The sequence below is a fragment of the Furipterus horrens genome, unplaced genomic scaffold (assembly GCF_987537825.1).
Source record: "Furipterus horrens unplaced genomic scaffold, mFurHor1.1.pri manual_scaffold_5, whole genome shotgun sequence".
In the NCBI taxonomy this organism is placed as follows: Eukaryota; Metazoa; Chordata; class Mammalia; order Chiroptera; family Furipteridae; genus Furipterus; species Furipterus horrens.
Window position 1 is genome coordinate 122,670,746 of NW_028327175.1, and position 6,787 is coordinate 122,677,532.

At 38.3% G+C, this 6,787-nt stretch overlaps 1 non-coding gene across 1 annotated transcript; it reads right to left on the reverse strand.

Moving 5' to 3' along the window:
- Positions 1-1,071: 1,071 nt before the first annotated feature.
- On the reverse strand, positions 1,072-1,204 carry LOC150009712 (small nucleolar RNA SNORA66). Its single transcript, XR_016511545.1, has one exon. It is a non-coding gene; the product is annotated as a small nucleolar RNA SNORA66 (small nucleolar RNA).
- Between the last annotated feature and the right edge of the window lie 5,583 nt (positions 1,205-6,787).

Sequence of the window (6,787 nt, forward strand, 5' to 3'; positions counted from 1 at the left end):
TTTACAATAGCAAAGTGCTGGAAACAACCTAAGTGCCCATCTGTAGATGGGTGGATTAAAAAACTGGTACATTTACACAATGGAGTACTATGCAGCAGAAACAAGGAACTCATACCTTTTGCGACAACAGGGATGGAACTAGAGAGAATTATGCTTAGTGAAACCAGCCAGGCAATTAAAAACAAATACCATATGATAACACCTATTACAGGAAACTAATGAACAATGCAAACAAAAGAGCAAAATTGAACCAGAGGCATGTAAACAAGGAGCAGACTACCAGTTACCAGAGGGTAGTGGGGGTGGGAGAGAAGTGGGATAAATAAGAAGAGTCTAGTCAAGGAACTAGTATAAATAACCCATGGACATGGACAACAGGGCGGGGATTGACTGTGGGAGAAGGGGTGGGCTGGGTGTGGGGGGGAGCAATGAGGGGAAAAGTGGGACAAGTGTAATAGAAAAACTTAATAAAAAATATTAAAATTGTTTTTGTAAAATATGCTTTAATTCTTTAAAAAACTATATTCTATTTCTAAAAGTTTATCTTCAACATATGTTTATTAATGCTATCTTATTATTAGTTGTGTTGTTCAGATAACTCACAATTTGTTCTCAATTGTTAGTGAGAAAAAGAGTAAAGAAATAAAATGGAGTCATGTAGTTAAGCTGTTAAATTACTAAAATCTAATAGGTTGGAGCATGAGGAAATGATTCCATTCCTGTGCTAACTTGCCTGGGAACTTAAACTCTTGAACTTTCCAGTCCTGTGTCATTGCCTGGATATATGTGAGTTCATTTTGTGCCAATACCTGTATATACACATACTTCCAGATAACCCTCTGATTAACCCCCAAGGGACTCGTGAATCCAGGCCTCCTAACACCCACCTGACACATCCATCACCCAGACCACCAAATGTGACCAGACCTCCTGGTGCTCATCCTCTAGGCCACCTGGTATCCATCATCCAGATGGCCCAACATCTGACTGATAACCATCCTGCACCAATCTTAGTCCTAATAATACAGGACTGATTATTCTTAAGAATGCACTTTTTTTTTTTTTTTTTTGCATTGTACTAGTATAGAATGGACCATCTCAATAGCTTCTGAGGCTAATAACATTTCTACAATCACAATTACTTTAGCAAACCTGGTTCCTCTCACTTTTGCAACATTACGTAGAGTTAGTGATTGAGTTGCACAAGAATGTACTTTTTATTATAAAAACTCCTAACTTTTCTTTTTTTTTTTTGGAACAGTTGTTTTTTTTTCTAGTTGTTGTCCTAGTTTGCAAACTTGAAGACTCTTGAAAAAAATCTTTATCATTTATCTCTAGGAAAGCCTTCAGACTGCTTTTTTTTTTTTTAGTTTATTCAACACTACTTTCTAAATCTGTCCAACATCCACCTCTTTCTCCTATATTCTAACTGAACATCAGTCCAACCTCTTCTCAAATTCCAGTTTGTTTCTAGACTCAGTGCCTTACCTCTGAGACCTTTCTGTCCTCTACCCTCAAAATAACTTTCATTATCAAAATTTTGGAAAAAGACCCCAGCCCATGGATTTTTTGTCCTCACTGGTGGGCCCCTTTTAAAACCACATTTCCTCTTGCTCTGTGAGCAGGAAGTGTCTAAAAACAGATTGTTCCTTCCTTCTTTCTAGATGCTATCAAGATCCAGCCTTTGTCCCTCCCCTCACCATGGCCCTAGTACTCAGCTTTTGGACACATTATTGCTCCAATTTTCTGTTACAATGCTTTTTACACTTTTCTATATGTAGGTTAATTTTATTTTAGAGCAAAAGAAACTATGGAACAATCTACTACTGCTTACCTAGGTTTCATTGACATTTTTATGACCAAGGAAAGGAGTTTTCAAAATGAACAAAAGATCTAGGAGCTAGACCGGTTCTGCAATAATATCTTTGGTCCTTCTCTCCATTCTTTCTTTCTTTCTTACCCTTTCTTTGTGTCTCAGAGCAGTGTAAGGCATTCTTTGTCTTGTCCAGAGCTGAAATGCCAATTCTTCATTTATTCAATCAATATTTGCTAAGTTCCTTTTAATGTGGCATGTACCATTCTGTCTTGTGAATATACATTTGGATAGTTCAAAATTGTTGCCTTCAATAAGCTATAATGGAAGAAATAACCTCATAAACATTTAACAGGTTCAGAATGTGAGAGCTTCCAACAGAGCTATATGCAAAAGAACTACGTTTGAGTAGGAAATCAGGACAGGCTCCTCAGGAAAGGTAACAGGCTGAGTTGGCACTTGGAGAACAAGTAGGAGTTCTTAAAAATTACAGATGTAGAAGACATTCCAGACATGTTCAATAGTAGGTTGTATTAGTTTAAAACTGCATAACAAATTACCCCAACATAATGACTTAAAACAACAATAATCATTGCCATTGGAAATGCAAAATGGTGCAGCCACTTTGGAAGATAGTTTGGCAGTTTCTTACAGAGCTAAAGATACTTGTATTGTACAATCAAACAATTATGCTCCTTGGTATTTACCCAAAAGAGCCAAAAAGTAGGTCCACACAGAACCCCACATGTAGTTGTTTATATGAGCTTTATTCATAATTGCTGAAATTTGGAAGCAACCAAGATATTCTTCAGTAGGCAGGTGGACAAATAAACTGTGGTCCATCCACACAAGAGAATATTAGTCAGCACTCAAAGTAAATGAGTTAACACACCATGAAACAACATGAAGGAAATTAAATACATATTGCTAAGTGAAAGAAGCCAGTCTGAAAAGGCTACATATTGTATAAGTGCAACTATATGATGCTCTGGAAAAGGCAAAACTATGAGGACAGTGAATATATTACAAGAAAATTTAAAAGTGCTATACCTGACTATTTAGTCAGGGTCACTCAACCCCTTTCCCTTAGACTGTGAGATAAAAAAACAACAACAGCTTTCTGGTGTCAATGAATCAACGTTATACTTACCTTTTTATCAGATTGAAAAAGATGTATTTTTTGGTTTGCTGCAGAATTTTAGTAATTAGTTTATGTGTGTCATGAGATGAAAAAGGTTGAAAATCACTGGGATATGCATATGTGGGGATAGGAAGTATATGGAAAAAATTCACCTCAAGTTTGCTGTAAACTTAAAACTGCTCTAAAAATTTGTCTGCACTGTACTTCCCCTGGCCAGTGTGGTTAGTTGATTGAAGTATTGTCCCATACACCAAAAAGCTGGGGCTTCGATTCCCAGTCAGGGCACATACCTAGGTTGTGGGTTTGATCCCTGGTTGGGGAGCATATGGGATGCCACCAATAGATGTTTCTCTCTAACATAGATGTTTCTCTTTCTCTCGCTCTAAAATCAGTAAACATATTAAAAATTGTCTATACTTAAAACCCAAACAAAAACCTAACAATAATTATTGTTTAGCACCCACAGTTTTTCTGGGTCAGGAAATTGGGGGGGTGTGTGGCTGAGCAATCTGACCCAGTGTCTCTCATGAGGCTGTGTGGTCAGATGTCACCTGGGGTTGCAGTCATCTGAAGGCTTAATTTTGGTTGAAGGGGCTGCTTTCAAAGTAGCTCACTCACTCAGAGGGTGAGCTGTTACTGGCTGTTGGTGGGAGGTTTCAGTTCTCTACCAGTAGTTCTCTACAAGGTAGCTTGAGTGTCTTTACAGCATGGTGAGTGGCTTCTTGCAGCCTCCAAAGAGAGCAATACAAGGGAGCAAGGCAGATGTGGGGAACCGCTCCTTGTGATTTCAGGAATTGTAGCCCAAGCTGTGAGCTAGCACCCCTGGGAGGCTTCTGAGTCTCAAAAGAACACTGGAAGGCGGAGGCAGACAGGACCGAAGGTCATTCAGAGGGTTTCCATGGGAATTGGATTTAAAGAATGCTTATTATGCTTTGGAGCTTGCTCTGCTTTTCTTATCTCTTAGCTACCTATAAACAATCTAGCAAGAAATGTATGAAACCTTGCACCTAATGGCAGTGTGGCATCAAGATGTTTAATAGACCCTGACACAGACTGGTCACTGTGCCCTCTATATTGATACTTGTAATTTGTAACTGTCAACTGTAATTCAGGCACCTAAAAGCTAATTGATGATTTATGAACTTTGACCTTGTATCTCCCATGTGTATCCTTCTCAATAAAAAGCATGAAGAATGGAGGTCTTGTGCTTTCTCTACTAAAGGGAACAGCCACTTCCTCCCCCCCCCCCCCCAGACAAAATACAGTGTCCTGGATAAGTTTGTTCCATCGTGGTCGTGAAACCTCTGCTGGACAGAGTAGTTTCTAAGCGAGCCAGGGCACTGAAGGCAGCTCCACCTCACAGATGCTGCAAGCTTTTCAAACTCTAGTCTTGGAGGTTACACACCTTCACCTCTGCTAGGTTCTATTGGTCACACAGACCAGCATGATTCAATGAGGAGAGGGACTACACAAAAGTATGAATATTCAGAGAGGAATATCATTAGAGGCCATCCTTGACACTGGCTACGACATAGGCCATGCTAAGTGTAACTGATGTAGTGTGCTTGGGCTATCAGTGGTTAGATATAAAGCTGAAAGTTATTTATGAATTAAACTTTCAGGAGCCAAGAAGTATGGCTTTTAACAATTGGTGACAGGGAGATGTTGAAAGATTTTAAAGGAGAAACCTAGAGAGTCGAACTGTCTCTTCTTATCTAAATTTGGCACCAAGAGCTGTCCAAAATGTTTAAGTAAGTCCCTTCATGTTCTCTGCTTTTTCTTTGGGGTGTGTGAAACCACATGTAGATTTACACATATTCCATTCTGTCATTTTGTGTTGGACTGTTTTTTTGAAACTGTTAGTCTATGTTATATGTCAGCTTGAATATTTTTTTTAACATTTTAAGACAAAAAATATTTTAAAGCATATGAATATTTAGATAAATGGCAATTGGGATACTTCATTTAAATGAATACAAATTTGTTCTGCCATCAAAAGTTTAATTTGTAGAGAAGAGTTACTCACAAAACATTGAAAATATTTATATCCCTGGCTGGTGTGGCTTAGTGGATTGAGTGCCAGCCTGTGAACCAAAGGGTCACCAGTTCTATTCCCAGTTAGTGCTCATGCCTGGCTTGTGGGCCAGGTCCCTAGTTGGGGGCACATGAGAGGCAACCACAGATTGATATTTCTCTCCTTCTCTTTCTCCCTCCCTTCCCCCTCTCTAAAAACAAACAAACAAATAAAATATTTAAAAAGAAAATATAAAGTATATAAATAGATATATTTAAAATCATTGTAGTTTTGAAGCGAACTCCTTTGTGATCAACTGTCACCAATAAATTACAAAAAGTGTTATGAAAAACAGAGTGGGCGAAACTTATGGTAGAAGAGATCTTGTTTCTTTTCTTTTGGTGTTCCACTTTTTCTTTTTATTGACTTATTAAATACTACCAACTGAACAGTGTTGAGACTGTTTACATATCAAGTTTTGGAGTCAGCAATTTTTTTTTAAAGTATATTTTATTGATTATGTTGTTACAGTAGTCCCAGTTTTATTCCTTTTGCTCCCCTTTGCCCAGTACTCTCCTTCCCTCCAGCAATCCCATCCCCCTTAGTTCATGTCCATGGGACATCCATATAAGTTCTTTGGCTTCACCCTTTCCTATATTATTCTTAAGTTTCACCTGTCTATTTTGTACCAAAAAATTATGCTTAATCCCTGCAGCATTTCCCCAGTTCTTCCCCCTCCCAGCTAATAACCCTCCAAATGATCCCTGTACCTATGATTCTGTTCCTATTCTAGTTTGCTTAGTTGGATTTTGTTTTTAAATTTAGATTCAGTTGTTGATAGTTGTAAGTTTGTTGTCATAGTTTTGATCTTTTTCTTAAATAAATTACTTTAACATTTCATATAATAAGGGTTTGGTGATGATGAACTCCTTTAGCTTTACCTTGTCTGGAAAGCGCTTTATCTACCCTTCCATTCTAAATGATAGCTTTTCTGGATAGAATAATCTTGGTTGTAGGTCCTTGCTTTTCATCACATTGAATACTTCTTGGCAGCCCCTTCTTGCTGCAAAGTTTCTTTTCAGAAATCAGCTGATAGTCTTATAGGCACCCCTTTGTAGGTAACTCTCTACATTTCTCTTGCTGCTTTTCAGATTCTCTCTTTTATCTTTCACCTTTGGCATTTTAATTATGATGTGTCTTGGTGTGGTCCTCTTTGGGGTTAGCTTGTTTGGGACTCTCTGTGCTTTCTGGACTTGTATGTCTATTTCCTTCACCAAATTTGTGATGTTTTCCTTCGTCATTTTTTCACATAAGCTTTCAATTTCTTGCTCTTTCTCTTCTCCTTCTGGCACTCCTATGATCCAGATGTTGGCATGTTTAAAGTTGTCCCAGAGGTTCCTAAGCGTCTCCTCATTTTTTTCAATTCTTGTTTCCTCATTCTGTACTGGTTGACTGTTTTTTTCTTTCTTGTGTTCCAAATCATTGATTTGAACTTAGGTTTTCTTCCCTTCATCATTGATTTTGTGTTGATTTTCCTTTGTTTCATTTAGCATATCTTCATTTCTTCCCTTATGCGTTTGCCGTAGTTAAGCATATCTGTGAGCATCTTTATCACCAGTGTTTTGAACTCTGTGTCTGTTAGGTTGCCTATCTCCTCATTGCTTAATTCTCCCACTGGAACCTTGATCCATTCCAGCTTTTGGGCCATACTTCTCTGTCTCCTCATCTTGACAGGCTCCTGGGTTTGTTTGCCTCTGTGTCTTAGGTAGAGCCATTGCACTTGTTACATTGTAAGGGGCGGAGCCTTAGGTATTTGTCA